Source organism: Oryctolagus cuniculus, chromosome 12 (assembly GCF_051225735.1).
Source record: "Oryctolagus cuniculus isolate XC-2025 breed Fujian yellow rabbit chromosome 12, ASM5122573v1, whole genome shotgun sequence".
NCBI classification, from domain to species: domain Eukaryota; kingdom Metazoa; phylum Chordata; class Mammalia; order Lagomorpha; family Leporidae; genus Oryctolagus; species Oryctolagus cuniculus.
Window position 1 is genome coordinate 68099152 of NC_142878.1, and position 23781 is coordinate 68122932.

The 23781-nt window shown below is 41.5% G+C and overlaps 1 long non-coding RNA gene across 2 annotated transcripts in view; it reads right to left on the reverse strand.

Annotated features, from left to right (window-relative positions):
* LOC149123094 (uncharacterized) overlaps nucleotides 1–23781 on the reverse strand; it is a 33112-nt gene that overhangs the window by 5813 nt on the left and 3518 nt on the right. For both annotated transcript variants that reach the window (XR_016218085.1, XR_016218084.1), the window contains exon 2: nucleotides 6560–6701. This is a non-coding gene — a long non-coding RNA (uncharacterized LOC149123094). The remainder of the gene's footprint in view (nucleotides 1–6559; nucleotides 6702–23781) is intronic.

Genomic DNA, 23781 nt, shown 5'->3' on the forward strand with positions numbered 1-23781 from the left:
CAATGTCCATCAAGAGACAAACAGATAAGCAAATCATGGGATGTACATATAAGAAAATGTTATTCGGTCACGAAACGGATGAAGCACTGATATTTGCTATATAGAGGAGCCTCAAAAACATTATGTTAAGTGAAAGAAGCAGGCACAAATGGCTTATTATTATATGATTCAATTTATATGAAATATCCAACATAGATAAATCCATAGCGACAGAACACAAATTGCTGGTTGTTAGGGACTGGGAAAAGGAGCGCTGAGAGTGATTCCTTAATGAGTATGTGGCTTTATTTTGGGGTGATAGGAACTAGATGTTGTGGCTGTGAAACATAGTGAATGTACTGTCACTGGACTGTTCACTTTAAAATGGTTAACTTTCTGTTATTTGAATTTCACCTCAATAAAAGTTTTTAAAAGGATGTGGGTACTTGTGTGTTCCCTTAGCTAACCTATCCCCTCCAACCTCCCACTTTTCTGAGCTCAGAACCTCTTGATCTTTGATTAGCTTCCATTCCTATCCCATCTCCTTTATTTTTCCAACTTGACATTAAAAAGCCAATAAATTGCTTCTTCAACTGCAGACTAACTGGAATGCAGCAAAATACAATGGTTGGTGGTACTGGGCACTAAGTGGGACTGACTCTGCTTCTGGCTCGGCCACTTACAGAGACTGATCATGGGCCAGCTCCTTGACCTCTCTCTGCCCCCTGGCATCTTCATGTGTAAAACAGGGCTGGTGAGACATGCCTTGTAGATCGTGAGGAAACTCACTGCTTCCCTCAGTCCAATGTAGAGTTAGCTACTATTATTTTTTTCTTTTTTAAATTTTCAATTAATTGTATACACATATGATTAACTCTATGTTAAGTAAAGAGTTCAACAAATAGTATGAAAAAAAAAACCCTGTTCCTCAACAGTCAAGACAAGGGCTGTTCAAGGTCATTGCTTTTCAAAGTCTCAATTTCACTTCAACAGATTGCCTTTTAGCTATTATTATTAAGGACTGCACAGATATCAATTTGCTGCATGTGAAATTTGGTTCACAGAAGGAAGCATGTGGGAAGGAGGGAAATTCTTATCTCCTTTCAAAGGGCTAGGGCTGGTTTTATAATTCAGTTTCTAATTTTCAGTTTCCTATTTAAAGTAGATCTGGCCTAAATCCTCGCCCTTCCAGGGCCTCGCAGTAAATCTGGGAAGCCTAATAATCTTACCAGCATCTTCAGAACAGTCTCAAAAATAGGAGCAAACAGAAAAAGGTGGGCTAACTGTGGTAACAACAAACAGGACGCCTTGTCTTCCTGGCCAAGAGTTGCTCCCAGGCATGGATGGAAGTAACCCGAAGGGCAGTGAGCTGGGCCCACCTCGGGGCCAGGGGCTGAAGAATCCCAGGAGGCAAGAGAGCTCCATCAATAGCTCTCCAGCTCCGCCCTAGGGGCGGTGCAAACTCGCAGACACTGCAGTGTGGGAGTTGTAACAGCGCCTGCTGCGGAGGCGGTGGAGGACGAAAATAAGGTGGTAGAGCAAGAGTGTGGGGAACGGCCCCCAAGAGAAACTGGAGGCTTAGGAGCAAAGGGTGTTGCGGAAAGGGGCTGTGTTTGCACGTTGGGGTAGCAGTGTGGAAAGGACGCCACGGGGATAAGGAAAGGAGAGAGCCAGGCTGGGTGGCCCAATGGGTAGTTTGTTGTCTCAAACACAAGGCCTCTCCTGCACATACTCTTCCACCATTTACCTCTTTGCTTAATGTGTTTAGACACCTTTCTAGGCTGGTGCATACCGAGCTGCCTCATTCATTTTATTGGCTTCATGGGAGTCCACATAAGGATGCACCATAAGTTATCTGTTTCCCTATTGATGGACACTTAGATTGACTTATGTGCCAGTTATTTCTACAGCCTACATAAGGTGGACAAAGTGTGTTTGACTCCCACTTCTGACCCTTCTGATCTGCTCTTGAAAGTCTTTGGTTAAGCTATTGGTTGTTCAGCATGTAAAGCATTTATCATCTCTAAGGAGCAGTTGATTTTTAATTAAAAGTAATAAAAAGAATAGGAGCCACAGGATTTAGATTCAAAGTCCTGGCCTGAGTCCTTTTCAAGCCATGTGAAAGTTCTTAATCTTTGAGCCTCAGATTCCATTTCTGCATAGTAAAGGTGATGATAAATCTACTTAAGAGTTACTAGAAAATTTAGTAATATTTGTGAGGAAAAAGCCACATTGGGTAAACAGCAAAGTGTTCCAAAAATATCCTTTTCACAAGTGGTTCAAGTGAAATGACCTTAAAAGCCTTTGCTGCTTTTCACACAAACATTTACTCGACACTTGCCACACTCCTGGCACTGCTTCAGGAGCGTTACATAGTTTGGTTTGTGCTTCCCCCAATCCCCATTAGTCCACACAACTCTTTGAGGAAGGTACTATTTTTTCTTAAGGAGGTACTTTGGTTTTCTAAAGGACAAAAGATAAAGTAGTTTACCTATAGTTACACTGTAAGTGACAGAGCTAGGATTTGAGCCTAGGGTCTTCCAAAGGCCTTGCTCTTATCCACTGCATCCACTCTCACACTATCCCAGCCCTTCCTGCCTGCCTTCCCTCTGCTTACTCCAATCCAGTGTTTCAAGGTCCACCAATTTGTTCCACATGACCTCTTCAGCTTCTAAACTTAAACTATTTATACTTTCTGACCTACATGGTGCCACTAATATCCTGTTGTAAGGCATCTTTTGTATTTTTGTCTTATCTTGTTATTTGTTTTATTGTTTTCTTGTATTGCAACAAGTAGAAAAACAGTCCCTATAAAAGCTGGCAATTCCCTCAAAGACAGAATTTACTTAATTAGCAAGTTACTTTGATCAGCTCTTTGATTTCTAAGTCTCTTTTATTTGTTACCAAAGCCCCAGGAGCTAGCACCAGGCCTATCTAAAAAAAGTGAGGTGGGGAGTTGGGAGCAGGTACTTGCTATTTGCTGAATGAGTAAAAAAGATGAAGCCCCAAAACCTAGACCTGAACACTTGGAGAGAAACAAAGGGAGAGAAGATATGGGCTAGATGAAAGAACAAACATAAAACATTTATACTGCTTGGTGCAGAGTAAATCGTTTAACTGGTATTAACTATTATTGCTACATAAGTATAACAGGAATTGGAGGAGGTGGCTTATGGGTAACAGGTTGAAAAGGGAAAGGTAAAAGAAAGAAAAATGGATCAAAATGGTACTAGGCTAGAATTGTTTGTGAAGAGAAGGCCAGTGAGGACTTCTCAAGCAGGAATTGATCAAGAGGGTATTTAAGAACAGAAATACCTAATATTTGCCTTGCTGTAAATCTCATCCTCACTGGCCTCAAATCTTACTAAAAGGCTACTCTACATAAGATTCGGTACCAGTGTATTATGCAGAATTCAAGAATCCAGGAGGTGTCCATTGTGGGTGGTGTGGTGTCAGCAGCCCAGTGTGAGGGGCAGAGCATTGGGCAGCAGTTACACAGAGCCATGGAATTTTGTAAAGGGAGAGGTAAAGTGGCCAAGAAACCTCAGGATATTGGAAACAATGCTAATTTTTTTCATTGCATATAGGATGCATGTTCCAGGCTGTTTTCCTTCAGTCTTAAAATAGGCCAGAGGACTCTAGGGAAATCAAGATGGATAAACCTTCAAAAAAAAAAAGTGTAATTCAATTACACTTTTGTGATTATTCTATATAAGTTTTGTTTATGTCATGTCCTCTCAGCTGGACAGCAAATTTCTTGAACTAGAAACTATGACAAAAGATTTAAATTTGTATAGCATTTTTCTACATATGGATTTCTTTTCTTAATATTAATCCATTGAAACTGACAAAACTTTTTGTGGTAGGTATGGCAGGAAACACACCCCATCCACCATTCTAAGGTCAAGGAAATGCAGAGAGGTTAAGTACACTTGCCCTCTGTTACAGAGCCAACAAGAACCAAAGTCAGCCTCAGAGGGAAAAGGACATAGGAGCATCAGATTTTTCACCATGGGTGAATTCTGGCTTTCCAATGCCTTTCTGATCACTATTTCCTGTCACCTGTCCATGTATAATGTATGGTACACAGAGTTGCCCTAAGAAATCTACACTTGGCTCCTAGGTGACTTTGAAAACGGTACCTACTCTCTCAGAGCCTCTGTTCCCACATTACACAAATGAAGGTAATGGCTTCATGGAAAGGTTGCTGTGAAGATTAAATGTCTTCATTTTAAAGCCCTTGGCACTTATAGATATTTAATCAGTGTTTTCTTCTCTGCTTGGTTTCCTGATTTTCCAACATAAATATCAGACATGATAAACATTTGTCATCAACAGGAGAGCAAGAAATTTCTTTGAAACCACCCTTGTTACAGCTGATACTTTAATTAGACTAGTTTTGATCATTTTTTACTTAAAAACTCAACTCTTTCAGAAAAGCAAAATATATTTTTGGAAAGCCCAAAATTCACTTTATCACTGTCACAAGGTTCATGTCTGTCATACTCATCAGCAGATTTCCCTTGACTATAAAAATCCTTTTCATTATTTGAAGCAGGAATCAAAACAGAATATTGAAGTAGTTTTTAACAAATACAGAGCAGCAAGTTTTCTGCTGAAATCGTATTTCACGTGTCAAGAGCATTTGTCCCCTTGAGGGAAGTAAACAGTATGTCTATGGCACTGAATGCCTCACAAAGAGAAATAGGAGAAGACAGCCTTCTTTTCCATGGTGACAAGACTCAGATTTGAATTATTCATCAAATGAAGGATATTTCTTTCTGGTTAACCAAACTCAGAGGATAATGTAGCACATTCCCAAAGAAAACTATTCTTCAGTTATTTGACATTTGAGGGCTCCTGTATTTATGGTTTCAGAAGCAAATCTATGACTCTCTGAATAAGCAAACTATCCTTCAGCTACATGACTGTAACTTATAGAACAAGAAACTAATATCAATTTATTTCCTTAGTGGATTCTAGAGACAAGTTAAATATTTAAAAGGATGTTTTAAGGTGGCTAGAGAAATGGATGGCATTCCATCCACTCCACTGCATCACCATATGCTGCCTGGATGGTATTGCCATTGTTGTGGATTTGCTACAGGGCCATTTGGCTGCCAGGCTGCCCATGCTTCGGTGGACCACAGCCTGAGGCATTATGGGACCATTCAGATTTGACTGGCTGTGTGTTCGTGCTGACTGAGCACAATGGTGTTTAACAAAATATAGATAGCATGGAGACACACATCCCAGCCATATGTCACACACCAAAAGTTTACTTAATTGCTATTAATAATAGCTGACATTGACTCTGGGCTTACTAAATGCCAGACACCAGATATTACTTGATCAAATCCTCACAAACTCTTGATGTGCCTTATAGCCCCTACTCCCTTGTGCCCACAAACTAAAGGGCCTCCACATGCCGCAGGGAGCAGGAAAAAAGACTGAAGAATGAGCATCTTCAAGAAGCTACATGTAAGGGCTGCATAATTCAATCAAGAAAGGAGAGGAATTTAATGTCTAGGGTGGGCTTAACTTCAACCACTGGTAGACAGGAGACAGAAGCAAGCCAGCATCACTCACTCTGCCTCACTTCTGATAGCCAGTTCCCAGAGACAGTAGTTTCATCTCTGGAGATGCCCTGGAAAATCAAGCAATCAGCTTTGTTTGCCATGAAGCTACAGTCCTCATGTAGCACATTCTTTTATGTCTGTTTCCACTTCTTCCCTACCTCACTTCCTTTTCACTCTCCCACTTTCTTCCCTGGAATTTCACTGATCAACAAAGCATTCACCGCAACAAAAAAATTTTTTAAATAAAAATAAAATAATAAAGTGCATACTTCTTGTTACCTTAAACTTTTATTTTCTTAGGAACCTAAGTTTAAAAAGACTGCTGCCAAAAATGGGCTTTAGGAATAGACCTTCAAAATGCAATTTTGGAGTTTAATAGCCCACATGCCTAAAGGCAACAGGAACTGTTTTCCTGGGGGGTAAGTGGGATAGTAAAAATCCCTGCCATGCAGTGGCACGCATCAGAATTACTGGTGCTTTCACATACAGTTAACTGTAATGAGGTGCAGGTGATAGATAAGGCATTGGGATACCAAGTGAATGCTGTACTTGACTGTTATGGAAGCAGTGCTAACGATACAGATTGGGGGATATACAGGCTGCCTTGGCAGCTGTGGAAGCCTTGCAAGGAGAAACTGACAGTTTAAAGCAGCCAATTGCTAATTTAGAAAGCTTGTGAAAACCAAAAGACTCCTATGACAGTCATAAATGACACTCCTATCTCTTGAAGCAGCAGGCTAGACACTGTTGAAAATTAGTTCAGGATCCAGAATGGCAGAGCTGCAAAAGAGACTGAATACACAGCTTCAACAGGTCTCCTAAGCCAAAGTCTGTTCCAGAGAAGAATGGGAGACCTTAAGATAAGAAATATTTGAGTAGATGAGCCTCAGAATCCTATTTCCGATCATCCCTAAATCTCCCAGGCCAGCACAAGCAGTCTTTTTTCTCTTCACAGAGGAAAACAGCAAGCCCCCTTGCCTGGAGACCACAGATAAACTCACCGAGAACACGGTTGTAGATGAATCCACTTCTCGTCAGCATATGCCTCCATCACCATGCATTTGACTCCACTCTGATAACCTTCATCATAGCGTGGCAAAGCCTGAGCAGGAAAGTACAGTTCTTATACAGAACTTACAGGATCTGGAAAATACGAGAGAATCAGGATAATGCACGTGAGAAAATACCTTGAAGCTGTAACCCTGGAGAGAGGTCTAGTGCACACAGTAGGATTTTTAGGAGGGAATTCATTGAGGTGAGAGTATCTGGCCATGAATATTTCTTCAGTTTCCTGGCATGTACACTTAAGGTAATTTTAATTAGTTTGTTGTGATGGTTCCTGCAAGTTTGGACAGAAGGTAAAAACACCAAAAATTTCTTGGCACTAATGCGGAAGGTATTAAAAGTGAGAATATTATAATAGAAAAATTAGAATACTAGAATGGACTTACCATATAAGACCTGGTAACTTGATCCTGACTATATATATACTCCAGGAGAACCAAAGGAACTTCTCTTAACTAAGGAACCAAGGAATACATTAGTAAAGGGAACCCTGGCATCTTTGTTCTCCATAATCAGGGTCAAAGCGGATGATGGGATTCCAGCATGGCAGGGGCCAGATAATAGCGCTCACTAACAGAGCTAAGGCAAGTGTAATCATCATCAACGGCAGTAAGGCCTGAGTACCAATCAAAATGCCCCAACTTGCAAGAAATTTTGGCAATTATCAATCACTTAGGGTGCTCCCAGGATTGACATATATGGCCAGTTAGGACATTGCTTAGTTTATAAAATAAAAAAAAAAATTAAGTGTAACAGTGGTTACCAGCAGGCTGATATCAATGACCAAATCTGGCCTGAACATCGCAGTTTGCCAGTCTCTGTTTTAAATCCCCATCAATTGGGAGACTCAAAGCATTTACTTGGCCAGAGTAGCAGTACTCTTGGCTGTTTTGACTCATGGCTATGTTAATTCTCCTGGTCTCTCTCAAAATACAGTCTACAGGGATTTTTATTATCTGGATTTCTCACAGCATGATATGCTAGTCCCATTACTTTGCATCATGCTAATTGGATCTGGAAAACAGGAGGCATCAAGTACCCTAGATGCTTTTGACTCTTTTGCTGGTGAAGTTTTTTGTTTTCTTCTCTGCCTTCAACTGCTAAAAACAACAATTTTGTATTGACAGGGGTGGGAATTGGAAGCCATATTTTACAGCCAACTACTGCTCTAGTTCTCTATAGCTTTCTATTGCAGCTGAAATTCCTTAGGAAACAAAGCCTGAGGCAAATGCTTCTGTGCTGATGCTCTGTTGGGAGTCTCATGCTAGGAAAGCATGGGAAAAAGAGCAGCAGGGCAAGGAAGAAGGAAGAACAAAGGCAAGGAGTATTAGAGCTGAGCGGCACACAGTCCTTACTTCATCTGACACCTCTGCAGCATGGCCCTTCCAACAATCCTTCCATCTTGAAATTAATCGCTTTGTTTCCATTTCAACAAATTTTCGTGTTCTACCTTCCTAGCTACCTGTTTTCTTAGCTCTTCTTTCTCCAATTGCTCCTGTGTATTTTCAATGCTTGCCTTTCTTTTGAGAGGCAGTGAGACAGTGAAAGAGACAGAGGGGCCGGTGCTGTGGCGTAGCGGGTAAAGCTGCTGGCTGCAGTGCTGGCATCCCATATGGGCGCCTGTTCAAGTCCTGGCCGCTCCAGCTCTGATCCAGCTCTCTGCTATGGCCTGGGGAAGCAGTAGAAGTCCTTGGGCCCCTGCACCCACATGGGAGATCTGGAAGAAGCTCCTGGCTCCTGGCTTCAGATCAGCACAGCTTCAGTTGTTGTGGCCAACTGGGGAGTGAACCAGTGGATGGAAGACCTCTCACTCACTCTTTGCCTCTCCTCTCTCTGTGTAACTCTGCCTTTCAAATAAATAAATATTTAAAAAAAGAAAGAGACAGAAACAGAGAAGTTCCCATCTGCTGGTTCGCTATCCAAATGCACACAGTGGCCAACGCTGAGCTGGGAGTGGAGCCAGGAGCCAGGAACCTAATCTAGGCCATCACTACTGCCTCCCATGTCTGCATTAGCAGCAAGCAGGAGTCAGGAGTTGCAGACAGGAATTGAGCCTAGGTACTGTGATGTGGGACACAGGCATCTCAACCACTGGTTTAAGTGCCCACTCGTTTATTATCTCTTGATTCATAAAGCAACTTTGTCATCCACAAAACAGCTTTGTGGACCCACATTGTTCCCTTAAGTTCCTATATTCATATTTCCAACAGTTTACTGAATATTTACATCTGCATACTCCAGTGGAATATCAAACTGAAATCAACATACATTTAGAGCCTGTCTTCTCAGTCAGTCCTAAATTACATTATAGGTATACAATGTCAAATAAAAACTTCATACTTCCTTCCTTTGTCTGCATTCTCTATGTTTTGTAAATATTATGGGCATTCCTGGTGACCTTGGAAAAGTCCTTTTGGTCATCCCATATCTCTTTTCCCTTCACATCCTATTGCTTCTCTTTCTCTCTCTTTTAAAGATTGATTTGTTTTTCATTCACTGATTTCAGAGGTAGAACGACAGAGAGACAGAGGAAGACACACACACATACACACACACACACACCTGCACACATACTACGTACACAGAGAGAGATCTTCTTTCCACTGGTTTACTCCCTGCCTGAGACAGGCCAAAGCCAGGAGGAGCCCAGAACTCCATCAGGATCTCTCACATGGGTGACAGGACCCAAGTACTTAAGCCACCATCTTCTGCCTTCCAACTGCATTAAAAGAAAGCTGGATAGCAAGCAGAGATGGCAGAACTTGAACAGGCTCTCTGATATGGGATGGAGGTCTCCAAAGTGGCGGCTTAACCCCCTGTGCCACAGTGCCTGCCCCTTATTCTCTCTCTTCATCCTTTCTACTCTGGATCATCACAGCTACTTCCTAATTGGTATATTAAGTCCAGCTCACACTATTGCAACTAGCATGACCTTTCTGAAAACAAAGCTGGTTAGACTGATGTCTTGCTTAAAACCCCTCAATGACTCCCCACTGCCTACATGAAAATTCTCATCTCCTGGGCTTGGTAGATAAGGTTCGTTAAGACAAAACCATCTCCATATTCTCCCTGTTTTCCAGAAAGTTTACATTGTGCTGTTGTGTTCGAAATGGAAGACTCACTCAAGCTTCAAAACCATTTCCCTGGTATTTTCCTTGATCTTGATTTTCTAAGAGGCAGCATAGTGCAGGTTAAATTCAGAAGTTGTAGGGGTTAGCGTGAAAGGGGTGGGGTGGTCACTTTCCATCATAGGTCAGGCTTCCCGGTAGCAGATGTGCAGTGAGGAGGACCCACAGACAAGGAAACAGGGAACTTGCCAACCCTGGAAACCATCTCTCCTCCACTGGCCCAGCATTCTCTACCTTACAAATCTTCCTCTCTTTACGTTACCCCCTCTTAAGCTACAAGCCAGCACTCACTCTCCTTGTTTTCTTGCTGATTGTATGTGGCCAAAGGTCTTTAGAAAGCAGTGACACCTGCTGTTTCCATTGCTGCGTGTGCAGTTCAGGTTACACTCACAAACTCTATCCTTTACTGATATGGTTGACACCACTGGCCACTTGTTTTCATGTAGATCTCCACGGCACTGCCTTCTTCTGGTTCTTCTGCTTCTCTGACTGCTCCTTCTCAGTGTCTTCTGCCTGCTTTTGAGCAGGATGTGGTACAGTGTGGAAGCCTAGCTCCTCCCTTCTAAAAGTTAACTGAAATAATCAATAGAACATAGAAGGGAAAGTAATTTATCACTACTAAAATCCAATGCTGGAATCGTCTATAAACTAGAAGCCTACAGTAATTTCTGCTAGCACTAAGGATGGGTATAGATTGAAAAGAGCCAGTATCTTCTGAAGGGAAGACAATTTATCTACAAAGAAACTCCTTAGTCACCTCCACGGCCTCTTTGTAATTCAGAGAGGGAAGGACAGTGCTGCTCTGGTAGAGGAGGGTGAGGAGGGTCCTACACTTGACGACTCCATCCAGAATTAGCTTCTGGTCTTTGTCTAACACCAGGACCCTGCTGCTAGCCTGCAAGGACTAAGATTTGCTACAGTCTGAAATGAGCATTATGCAGAGAGTGGAGTGCTGTGTGTGTAGAGACCTGGGGGTCCTTTTCCAGAGCACTGGAGCAGTGCACAGACAAAGCTCCCAGCTGTGGCTTCTGCCTTCCCTCCCTCACAGCCCAGCCTGTGGGTCTCAGCTCATTACCTCCCTGCCAGCTTTAGTCCAGGCCATCTGCTACTTGCCCACACCCACCTATTCCTCCTCTCCCGACTTCCTGTCCTTTCCAACTCCCATTTGGCCCTTGACCAACCCAGTCCTCTCAGGGATGTCATTCAGCTCATACACACAGTTTTAAAAAATAATGTCTATAGATACAGCCTGGTGGGCTGGTTTGTAAAATCCCTGCCTCCTTTCTTGGGAAGTTATCTGCCTTCTGTCCAAGCTCAGGACCAAGATAAAGACAAAGGAGTTGTTTAGGAAGATATTTTTAGCAGTGAGAGAAATCTGCCATTCTGTTCCAATTATTCCCCCTCCTTCTCCCTCTCTGGCATAGAGGCAGTGAGGCAGGGAGGGGCCAGCTACATGAAGGCAACTTGGCAGTGTGCCCTTCCACACCAAGGACACAGAGAACTAATGTGGAGAGGAAGGCACTGTGCCCACTGGTGCCTGAGAACAAAGACAGGGAGCATACAGGTGTTGGACAGAGGAGACAACCAACATGGAGACTGTTTACACTGAGAAAATACAAAAATCAATCTAACAAATAATTCAATATATTTAGGCTAAAACAGCCAGAGTTCTCATCATTGGAGAAGGTGAAACATAGAAACAGGCAACATGTGAAAGAGCCCAGCAATGCTGGGTTGGAATTAAAAGTGTTGGTATAAATTGATGGATATGTACACTGAAAACTATAGAACTCCAGGCAAATAATGACTCTGTCCAAACTCCTACCCCAAGTGACTTGGCCAAATTTTAGTACCAACTCTAGCAGCTTAAAGCTGTGTCCCTAAGATGACCCAAGCCCCCCACTAAAATGCCTACCTGAGAAAAGCTCAATACTGCCAGGAAAATTTACTGTTCATGTCACACTTAAGTTGTAGATCTGCTTCTTGGTGAGTAGGAATCAAAACCTCTATCAGAAGTTGTTGTTACACAAAGTAATTTATTTGCAGCAAATAAGGAGGCCACAGAATCATTTCCAAATTTGTGGCTCTGTGAGCAAAGAGAAGTGGGTATCTATTATCTCAGGTGGAATGAATATGCAAGAGGGGAAGTACTTATCACAAGCAGAGGTGGGCATGGGCTCACACAAGCAGTTTTGAAACATGCTAGCATGTTTAAGCTCCTCTTGGGGTAGAGATCTTGGCATTAAAATTAGGGAAAGGTTAATACTCTGACATTTGCACATGCTCATTGTCCTCCCTGTGTTCATGTCTGAGTCTAGCTAGATTCAAGAGTTGAAGCCACCTGTTCCAGCCAACACCTGATAACAGGTCCCCATCTCTGTTTGTAGGGCTTACAACTGTAAATACATGTCTCTTGCAAATCAGAAGCATTTCTCCCAAGACCTCAGAGCCTTTGCTTTGAAATGTAATCATTGAGAAGGATACAGCTTGGTCCCCCAGCCTCTGTGTGAGGACAGACCCTGAACTTTGACAACCTCAGCTAATAAACACTGCTGGCCTAATCTCATGTAGACTGATCAGCCCTTTGGACTTTACTTCTCTGACTCTAATGAGTCTGCAAGCTCCCCTCCCTTTTCTCCTTTTAAAGCTTTATTTATATATTTGAAAGGCAGAGTGACAGAGAGGGATCTTCCATCCACTGATTCACTCCCCAAAATGTGTCCCAACAGCTGGGGTTGGCCTAGGCCAAAACTAGGATACAGGAACTCCTTCTGGGTCTCCCATGTGGGTGGCAGAAACCTAAGTACTTGAGATCACCTGTTGCATCCCAGGGCCATTGCAGGAAGTAAGACTCAATCCCAAGCACGATGGGATGTGGACATCCTAAGTGGCAGCTTAACCCACTGTGCCACAATGCCTGCCCTTATTCTCCTTTTAAGGTACTCAAACTAGGGGCAGACATTGGGGGCAGTGGTTAAGATGCTGCTTGCAATGTCTGCATTACATATTAGAGGGCTTGGGTTTCAGTCTAGCTCCCCTGTTGATTCTAGCTTCCCGTGGTTTTTTTTTTTTTTTTTTTTTTTTTTTAAGATTCATTTATTTATCTGAAAGTCAGAATTACATAGAGAGAGGAGAGGCAGAGAGAGAGGTCTTCCATCTGCTGGTTCACTCCCCAATTGGTTGCAATGGCTGGGGCTGTGCCCATCCGAAGCCAGGAGCCAGGAGCTTCCTCTGAGTCTTCCCACATGGGTACAGGGGCCCAAGGACTTGGGGATCTTCCACTGCTTTCCCAGACCATAGCAGAGAGCTGGATCAGAAGTAGAACAGCTAGGACTTGAACTAGCGCCCATAAGGGATGCTGGCACTGCAGGCTGCAGCTTTACCCACCATGCACAGCACTGGTCCCTAACTTCCTGTTAATGCAAACTGGTGCAGGCAGTAGGTGTTGGATCAAGTAGTTGGGTCCCTGTCACCCTTATGGGAGACCTGGATTGAATTTCCAGCTCCTAGCTTTAGCACGGCCCAGCCCTGGCTGGCATTTAGGGAATGGACCAGTGGATAAGAAATCTCTCTCTCTGCCTCTCAAATAAATAAATAAATAAATAATTTTTGAAAAAAAAATTTTAAGTGCACAAACTGGAATGGAGCTCAGCTCTCTCCCCTGCTGTCAGTACTTACTGAATAAAATCTGTTTTCAGTAATTTAACCAACTCCTGGCTGTGTATTTCTTTGGCAGTACACATTTATGAATACATACACACATATATACACTTGCTAGCTCTGTCCACTAAAGAAGTCTAGAAGCAGTGACACTCCACTAGCAATGTTTTGAAATACTGCTTTTCCTGTAAAATACCAGGACTCCTTGGAGAAATAGCTGATTCTAGGGCTAGGGCAGGGAAGATGAAAGATGATTCTAAAATATGTTGTTATGCCAGAAAATAAGAATACACTCAAAGAATGATGGGGGAAATGTCAAAAGATCATTAGTGCCCCTTGCTGGGACTCCCATTGGCTAACCCTGAATCAATCTGAGCATGAAAATGACAGTAATTTACTATAACCAATGAAAAAAACAGGATTCCATGAGACCATACTATACAAGTAAATGAAAAAAATAAATCAATAGGCAGGAGGGAAAGTATTTCTTTACAGTGAAGAAGTAAATGTTAAGTATGCCAACTAGTAAATAAAGCAGGAATGATGGAGATAGCAAAATCACAACAACCTTCACAGTAGTGATTCATCCAGGTCAGACTGTCAAATGAAACTCAGGGTTAAAACTGGAGGTTTGATGGCATAATTTTGGAACACATTCTCACAGAGCATTAATCTTAATAATAATATAATTAATCTTGGGGGTAAGTATTAATCTTAATATAATTAATCTTGAGGGTAAATGTTGGCTTTATGATAGATAAAACTACGATGACACCTTGACCAGGTGGTGAACATCAACATCACCAGTGGAGGTATGGTTTCACATTGTGTGCTCCTGTCTCAACAGTAAGACATGCACAGCAGTGTTTCTGAAGTTTTCCTGCCAAGAAAGCACCTACTGAGCCTGGTTGTGAGGAAACACGGGTCTAAGGCTCAAGGTCATCCCTACAGAATGGAAGACTTGTATTCTCTAAAATCATCAAGGACGTGAGAGGTAAAGCTGTTGAATGGAAAATGGGGAGAGAAGGACTATTCCAGACTGGAGGAGATGGATGAGACAGGTCAATAAAGTATGTGTTACTAGAAGGGAAAAGAGGCATTGCTGGAGAAGTAGTGAAATCTGAATTGGGGCAGGATGTTGGGGCAAGTGTCTGTGAATTAAATGATGGTGTTGAATCAGGGTTGATTTCTGAACTTGTAAGGTTATATAGTGGTAAAGCAGTCAAGAGTCCTTGGCGTGGAGAAATAGACTCTGAAGTGTTTAGGGATGATAGGGCATCATGGATGCAATTTGCTCTCAAATAACTCAGAAAAAACGGATTTTATATGTGTGTGTTTGTGTGTGTGTATATATATATACACACACATACATTATATATATAAACACACAGTGCATATATAGAGACAGAGCAAATGTGATTTGTTAACATTAGTTAATAACTAGGAATTTGGGTGAGGGGTATATGGAAACTCTTTGTACTGACAATTCTTTCAAAATAAATAACTTTTTAAAAATTTATTTGACAGGTAGAATTATAGATAGTGAAGAGAGAGAGACAGAGAGAAAGGTCTTCCTTCTGTTGGATCACTCCCCAAATGGCCACTACGGCCAGAGCTGCGCGATCTGAAACCAGGAGCCAGGTGCTTCTTCCTGGTCTCCCATGCGGGCACAGGGGCCCAAGCACTTGGGCCATCCTCCACTGCTTTCCCGGGCCACAGCAGAGAGCTGGACTGGAAGAGGAGCGACTGGGAGTAGAACCCAGTGCCTATATGGTATGCCAGAGCCACAGGTGGAAGATTAACCAAATGAGCCATGGCGCTGGCCCCTCAAAATAAATCACTTTTAAAAAAGAATATCAGGGGGCTGACGCTGTGGCACAGCAGGTTAAAGCCCTGGCCTGAAGCGCTGGCATCCCATATGGGCGCAGGTCAGAGTCCTGGCTGCTCCTCTTCTGATCCAGCTCTCTGCTATGGCTTGGGAAAGCAGTATAAAATGGCCCAAGTCCTTCGGTCCCTGCACCCACCTGGGATACCCGGAAGAAGCTCCTGGCTCCTGGCTTCAGATACGCACAGCTCCAGCGGCCATCTGGGGAGTGAACCAGAGGATGGAAGACCTCTCTCTCTGTCTCTACCTCTCTCAGTAACTCTCTTTCAAATAAATAAAATAAATCTTAAAAAAAAAAAAAGAATATCAGGGGTTCCAAGATGGCAGAGTATGGAGAGAGCTTATTGCTCTAGCCCAGGAGAAGATAGTTTAAAAAAAGTGGAGAGAGTATAGTCTCAGGGAAGAGTTAGGGAGAAAATGGCAGAGGAAACTCTACTGAAATTAGAGGGACATGGTGGACTTACATGGAGGGCATGAGCGCCCACAGCTAGAGACTCCAACAGCCAAGAGCCTACGTACCAGCATTGGAAAGTGAGATGAGACGAGACCGCAGCAGCCCAAGCCACTGGTGAAAAAGCTCTACAAAGAGCCTAGAGGGAACCTGGCTTGGAGCCCCCGTAGGGGAAAGTGTATCAAACAAACTAGAGGAGATTAAAAAAAAAAATAGACGGGACTGACACATTTCTCTCTCCCCATCACTTTTCAATGACGTCCTGTAACAAGCCAATAGAGCAAGTACCTTTTTGGACATACATAACAGCTGTGCCAGCTCATGTCTGTGCCCAGCAACCAGCCGAGCAGAGACATAACAGAGGGGAGAAATAACAGGGAGCTAGGAGTTTGTAACTGTGTTAGAACTCCTGTACCATGACTGTGAAAAAAATAGGGTGTATTGGAGGACTCACGGTGTGGCCAGCACTTTGAGCGGTCACAGTGGGAGACTCCACATGCTCAGGGTTTCCTGGTTACCTGGTGAGAAACATTGCTGGGGAATCTGAACGTATACTGAGGACTGCACAGATCCTTTGTGTGGTCCTTAGGACAGAGCAGACGATTATTATACCCAATGGGGCTAGTGCTCAGGCACTGGTCTCCACTGAGGAGAGGAGCTCATCTGAGCAGAATAAATTTCTCTTCTGATTTAAGAAACCAAAGAGAGAGAAGATTTACCACACCAAACCTGGGTGTGCCATCTTAGGCAGGCCCATAATCCTGTAGAACTGAACAGCGCTCTCTCACACCCACTAAAGCCTCTAGCTATTCACTGAAAGCAGACATTTCACTTATCTACAGAGTCATAGTACAAAGATAAAAGCCACCATAGCAAAAAAACAAAAACAAAGCAAACAAACAAACAGAAGTATCTCTACAAATGCCAAACAACAAATGCACCAATTCAAGAAACAAGAATAAATAAGTCAACATGATGCCCCAAAAGAACACGACACTTCAATACAAGCTTGTGAAGATGATGAGATGGAAGAAATGCAAGAAATGGAATTCAAAAAATTGATCATAAGATTACATATAATAATCAGAAATAAATGCATGAACTATTGAAATCTGTACAGGACATGAAAGAAGATTTCTCCCATGAAATGGAGATCTTAAAGAGAAATCAAAATGAAATGAAGAATTCAATAGAACAAATAAAAAATGCAGTTGGAGAGACTTAACAACAGAATAGGTGAAGCAGAAGAAAGAATATTCGACTTAGAAGACAAAGAACAGGAAATTATACAGTCAAATAGAAGATAAGAAGAGGAAATTAGAAAACTTAAAAACACTGTTGGAAATCTACAGGATACTATAAAAAGACCCAATAAATGGGTTCTAGAAGTTTCTGAAGGAATGGAAAGAGAGAAAGAATTAGAAGGCCTTTTTGGTGAAATAATAACAGAAAACTTCCCTAGTTTGGAGAAAGGGACATCCAAGTACAGGAAATACATAGAACTTTATGTCTCATAGACATGAGCAGAAAAGATCCTCACCATGACACACTGTAATCAAACCCACCACAGTAAAACAAAAAGAAAAGATTCTAAAATGTGCATGAGAGAATTACTTTCAAAGGATCATAATTACTTTCAGAGGATCTCCAATTAGACTCACAGCAGACTTCTCATCAAAAACCCACAGGCTAGGAGAGAATGGAGAGATATAGTCCAAATCTTTTTTTTTTAAAGATTTATCTTTATTTATTTGAAAGAGCTACACAGAGAGGCAGAGAGAGAGAGGTCTTCCATCCGCTGGTTTACTCCCCAAATGGCTGCAACAGCAGAGCTGAACTGATCTGAAGTCAGGAGCCAGGAAATTCTTCTGGTCTCCCATTTGGTGCAGTAGCCCAAGCACTTCGGCCATCCTCCACTGCTCTCCCAGGCCATAGCAGAGAGCTAGATTGGAAGTGGAGCAGCTGGGACTAGAACTGGTGCCCATATGGGATGCTAGCACTTCAGGCTGGGGCTTTAACCTGCTGTGCCATAGCACTGGCCCCAGCCCAAGTCTTAAGGAAAAAAGAACTGTCATCCCAGAATATTATACCCTGCAAAGCTCTCATCTATGAATGAAGGTGAAATAAAGACCTTCCATAACAAACAGAAATTGAAATAATTTGTCACCACCCATCCAGCCCTACAAAAGATGCTTGAAACAGAAACATGGTCATGACTATGAAAGAAGGTAAAGAAAGAAAATCTCTCAGTAAAAATTCAAAGAAAATTCAAAGTAAAAAGTAGGAAAATTTTTGGAAAAATGGCAGGGCAAAGTCATTACTTATCAAGTCGCCTTGAATACAAATGGCCTCAACACTCCAGTTAAAAGACACAGAGTGGCTGAATGGATTAAAAAACAAGACCCATCTATTTGCTGCCTACAAGAAACACATCTCATCAACAAAGATGCATGCAGACTGAAAGTGAATGGATGGAAAAAGATATTTCATGCCAATAGAAATCAAAAAAGAGCTGGTGTAGCCATCTTAATATCAGACAAAATAGACTTTAACACAAAAACTGTTAAAAGAGACAAAGAAGAGCACCATATAATGATTAAGGAATCAATTCAACAGGAAGATATGCACCTAATTACAGGGCACCAGGCTATTTAAAGATATGTTAAGGGATTTAAAGGGAGACTTAGACTCCAATAAAATAGTACTGGGGGACTTTAATACTCCACTTTCAGCAATGGACAGATAAACCAGACAGAAAAATCAATAAAGAAACAACATATTTAATCGACACTATAGACCAAATGTACCTAATAGATATCTACAGAACTTTTCATCCTACAGTTGTAGAATACATAGTCTTCTCAGCAGTGCATGGAACCTTCTCTAGTATTGACCACTTACTGGCCCATAAAGCAAGTCTCAGCAAATTCAAAAAAAATTAGAATCATACCATGCATCTTCTCGGACCACATGGAATGAAGCTGGTAATCAGCAACTCAGGAATCTCTAGGGCATATGTCAATACATGGAGACTGAACAACATGCTCCTGAATGAACAATGGATCATAGAAGAAATCAAATGAGAAATAAAAACATTTCTGGAAACAAATGAAAATGACAACACAACATATCAAAACTTATGGGATACAGCAAAAGCAGTGTTAAGAGGAAAGTTTATAGCAATAGGTGCCTATATCAAGAAATCAGAAAAGCACTCAATAAATGAGCTATCAATGTATCTCAAGGATCTAGGAAAACAACAGCAAACCAAACCCAAAACTAGTAGAAGAAAAGAAATAATTAAAATTAGAGAAGAAATCAACAAAATTGAATAAAAAAAAACAAAAGATCAGCAAAACAAAGAGCTGGCTTTTTGAAAAAATAAACAAAATTGACACATCATCAGCCCAACTAACCAAAAAGAGGAGAGAGAAGACCCAAATCAATAAAATTAGAGATGAAAAAGGAACTGTAAAAACAGACTCCACAGAAATAAAATCATCAGAAATTACTACAAAGAGCTGTATGCCAACAAACTGGGAAACCTAGAAGAAATGGATTCCTGGACACTTATAATCTACCTAAATTGAGCCATGAAGACACAGAAAACCTAAACAGATCTATAACCAAGACAGAAATTGAATCAATAATAAAGGTCCTCCTAACAAAGAAAAGCCCAGGACCTGATGGCTTCACTGCTGAATTCTACCAGACATTTAAAGAACTAACTCCAATTCTTATCATGATATTCAAAACAACTGAAAGAGAGGGAATCCTCCCAAATTCTTTCAAAGAAGCCAACATCACCTTAATTCCTAAACCTGAAAAAGATGCAACAGAAAAAGAGAATTACAGACCAATTTCCTTGATGAACATAGATGCAAAAATTCTCAACAGAATTCTAGCCAATCAAATCCAACAACACATCAAAAAGATCATCTACCCGGACAAAGTGGGATTTATCTCAGGTGGGCAGGGATGGTTCAACATTTGCAAATCAATCAATGTGATACATCATATTAAGAAATTGAAGAACGAAAACCATATGATTATTTCAGTAGATGCAGAGAAAGCATTTGATAAAATATAACACCCTTTCATGATGAAAACTTCAAGCAACTTGGGTACAGAAGGAATATTCCTCAACACAATCAAGGCAGTTTATGACAAACCCATCGCCAGCATCCTATTGAATGGGGAAAAGTTGGAAGCATTCCCACTGAGATTCGGTACCAGATAAGGATGCCCACTTACACCATTGCTATTTCAATATAGTCCTCGAAGTTTTAGCCAAAGCCATTAGGCAAGAAAAAGAAATCAAAGGGATATAAATTGGGAAGGAGAAAGTTAAACTATCCCTATTTGGAGATGACATGATTCTGTATATAGGGGATCCAAAAAACTCCCCTAAGAGACTACTAGAACCCATAGAAGAATTTGGTAAAGTAGCAGGATATAAAGTCAATACACAAAAATCAACAGCCTTTGTATACACAGGCAATGCCATGGCTGAGAAAGAACTTCTAGGATCAATCCCATTCAAAATAGCTACAAAACATCAAATATCTTGGAATAAATTTAACCAAGGAAGTCAAAGATCTCTACGATGAGAATTACAAAACATTAAAGAAAGAAATAGAAGAAGATACAAAAAAAAAAAAAAGGGGAAAAATCTTCCATGTTCATGGGTTGGAAGAATTAATATCATCAAAATGTCCATTCTTCCAAAATCAATTTACAGATTCAATGTGATACTAATTAAACTACCAAAGATATTCTCAGATCCAGAAAAAATTATGCTGAAATTCATATGGAGGCAGAGGAGACCTCAAATAGCTAAAGCAGTCTTATACAACAAAAACAAAGCCAGAGGCAGCACAATACCAGATTTCAAGACATACTGCAAGGCAATTATAATCAAAACAGCCTGGTACTAGTACAAAAATAGATGGATAGCCCAATGGAACAAAATAGGAATGCCAGAAATCAATCCATGCATCTACAACAACTTATATTTGACCAAGGAGCTAAAACCAGTCCCTGGAGCAAGGACAGTATATTCAACAAATGGTGCTGGGAAAACTGGATTTCCATATGCATAATTATGAAGCAAGACCCCTACCTTACACCTTACACAAAAATCCACTCAACATGGATTAAAGATCTAAATCTAAGACCTGACACCATCAAATTATTAGAGAACAATGGAGAAACCCTGAAAGACATTGGCACAAGCGAAGACTTCTTGGAAAAGACCCTAGAGGCACAGGCAGTCAAAGTCAAAATTAACAAATAGGATTACTTCAAGTTGAGAAGTTTCTGTATGGCAAAAGAAACAGGAAAGTGAAGAGGCAACCAACAGAATGGGAGAAATTATTTGCAAACTATGCAATTGATAAAGGATTAATAGCCAGAGTCTACAAGGAGATCAGGAAACTCCACAACAACAAAACAACCCAGTTAAGAAATGGGCCAAGGACTTAAACAGACATTTTTCAAAAGCGGGAATCCAAATGGCCAACAGACACATGAAAAAATGCTCAGGATCACTAGCCATCAGGGAAATGCAAATCAAAACCACAAAGAGGTTTCAACTCACCCCAGTTAGAATGGGTTTCATACAGATATCAACAAACAACGAATGCTGGCGAGGAAGTGGGGAAAAGGTACCCTAATCCACTTTTGGTTGGAATGCAAACTGGTAAAACCACTATGGAAGACAGTCTGGATATAGTCCTACCATATGACCCAGCCATCTCTTGGAATTTACCCAAGGGAAATGAAATCAGGTTAAAAGTTATCTGCACCTCCATGTATATATATATATATATATATATATATATATATATATATATATTTTGACAGGCAGAGTGACAGTGAGAGAGAGAGAGACAGAGAGAAAGGTCTTCCTTTGCCATTGGTTCACCCTCCAATGGCCGCTGCGGCCGGCGCGCTGTGGCCGGCGCACCGTACTGATCTGATGGCCGGAGCCAGGTACTTATCCTGGTCTCCCATGGGGTGCAGGGCCCAAGCACTTGGGCCATCCTCCACTGCCCTCCCTGGCCACAGCAGAGAGCTGGCCTGGAAGAGGGGCAACCGGGACAGAATCCGGTGCCCCGACCAGGACTAGAACCCTGTGTGCCGGTGCTGCGAGGTGGAGGATTAGCCTAGTGAGCCACGGCGCCGGCCCTCCATGTATATTGAAGCTCAATTCACAATAGCTAAGACATGGAATCAACCTAAATGCCTGTCAATGGAAGACTGGATAAAGAAATTATGGAATATGTACTCTATGGAATACTATAAAGTGATAAAAAAAAAAAAGCTGAATCCGGTTATTTACAACAAAATGGATGAATCTGGAAAACATCATACTTAGTGAAATAAGCCAGTCCCAAAGGGACAAATACCATATGTTCTCCCTAATCTATGACAACTAACAGAGCACCTAAAAAGAAACCTGTAGAAGTGAAATTGACACTATGAAAAGAAATGACTTGAACAGCCCTTGTCTTGACTGTTGAGGAACAGTTTATTATTTTATTTTTTGACTATTTTCTTTTTCTACTTAATACTATTCATTGAACTCTTTACTTAACATATAGTTATTCATAGGTGTTTAAATCCAATTGAAAATAGATCCCAGTAAAAAATAAGAGTGGGAACAAGAGAAGGAGGAGATGCACAGTTCAGCACATATTCCCACGGACTTACACCTAAGGGTAAAAACTTTGCCATGGAATTCCAAATCTCATTGGCTGGGTGGTACTAATGCCATCTTACGTGTTGAAGTGATCATATTATCATATTAAGTGTGTAATTGATCATATGGATAGGATTAAATGTCAAAGAGATCACATAAATAAGACCAAGTGTCTGGTAATAACAATAGATAGAATTAAAAAGCAGAGAATGTTCCAACATGGGAAGCAGTCCACACAGCCAACTCATAGAATGATAAATGCCCTAAACAGCACTCTGACCTCAGAATCAGCCCTTAAGGCATTTGGATCTGGCTGAAAAGCCCATGAGAGCATTTCAGGCATGGGAAGCCAAGACACTGTGGCAAAATATGATCTACATGAAGGATCTCTGTGAGTGAGATCCCAGTGGAAAGAAGGGGCCATCAAAGAAGGATGTACTTTTCTCTGAAGGGAGGGGAGAACGTTCACTTTGCTTATGGCCCTGTCTAAATACTGACAGAGTTTGTGGACTCAAAAGGCTTCCATATCCTTGGCAGCTCATGACAAGAACCTCAGGTGATCACTGACATCATAAATAACAGTGTCAATTGGTGTATGAAAGTGAAAATACGTCTTTTATTCACACAGCCATTGCTAGAGGCTTCCCTCCAGCTTTTTAGTTTGGTGATTGGTTCAGTCTTGCTGCTGCATATCAACTACCACATACTCTTTCATCTCTGCACTGGCACTTCCATATAGGGCACCACTTTTCCCAGTCCCTATGTGGGACAGAGGGTATTTTTAAAATTAATTATTTTCATGTTTTATTTCAAAGGCAGAGAGACACACAGGGAGAAGGAAGAGCAATTTTTCTGTTCACTGTTTCACTCTCTAAAAGCCTACAACAGCCAGGGCTGGGCCAGCCTGAAGCCTGGAGCAGGGAAATCAATTCAAGTCTCCCTTGAGGATGGCGAGGACACAACTACTTGAGCCATCACCTACTGCCTCCCAGGGTGCACATCAGCAGGAAGCTGGATCAGAAGCAAAGTAGAAAAGGACTCAAGCCAGGCTTTGGAATATAGCATGAAGGCATCTCAAGTGGTGTCTTAACTGCTGGACCAAACACCTACCCTTAGTTCAGTGTTCAAGAAAACCACCATGCCTAAGTCTGGCCCATTTCCTTAGCAGTCCTCATTCAGACTACCTTTTTGTCAGCAAAAACGTCAGTTCCTGCTCTATAATTAATTCATCATGATCTCTAATAGAAAATGCTGATGTGAGGTTAGTTCACTATAGCCTAACAACGAAAACTTACTGAATAATAGTGTGAATTGCCCATGGGCTCCTACCC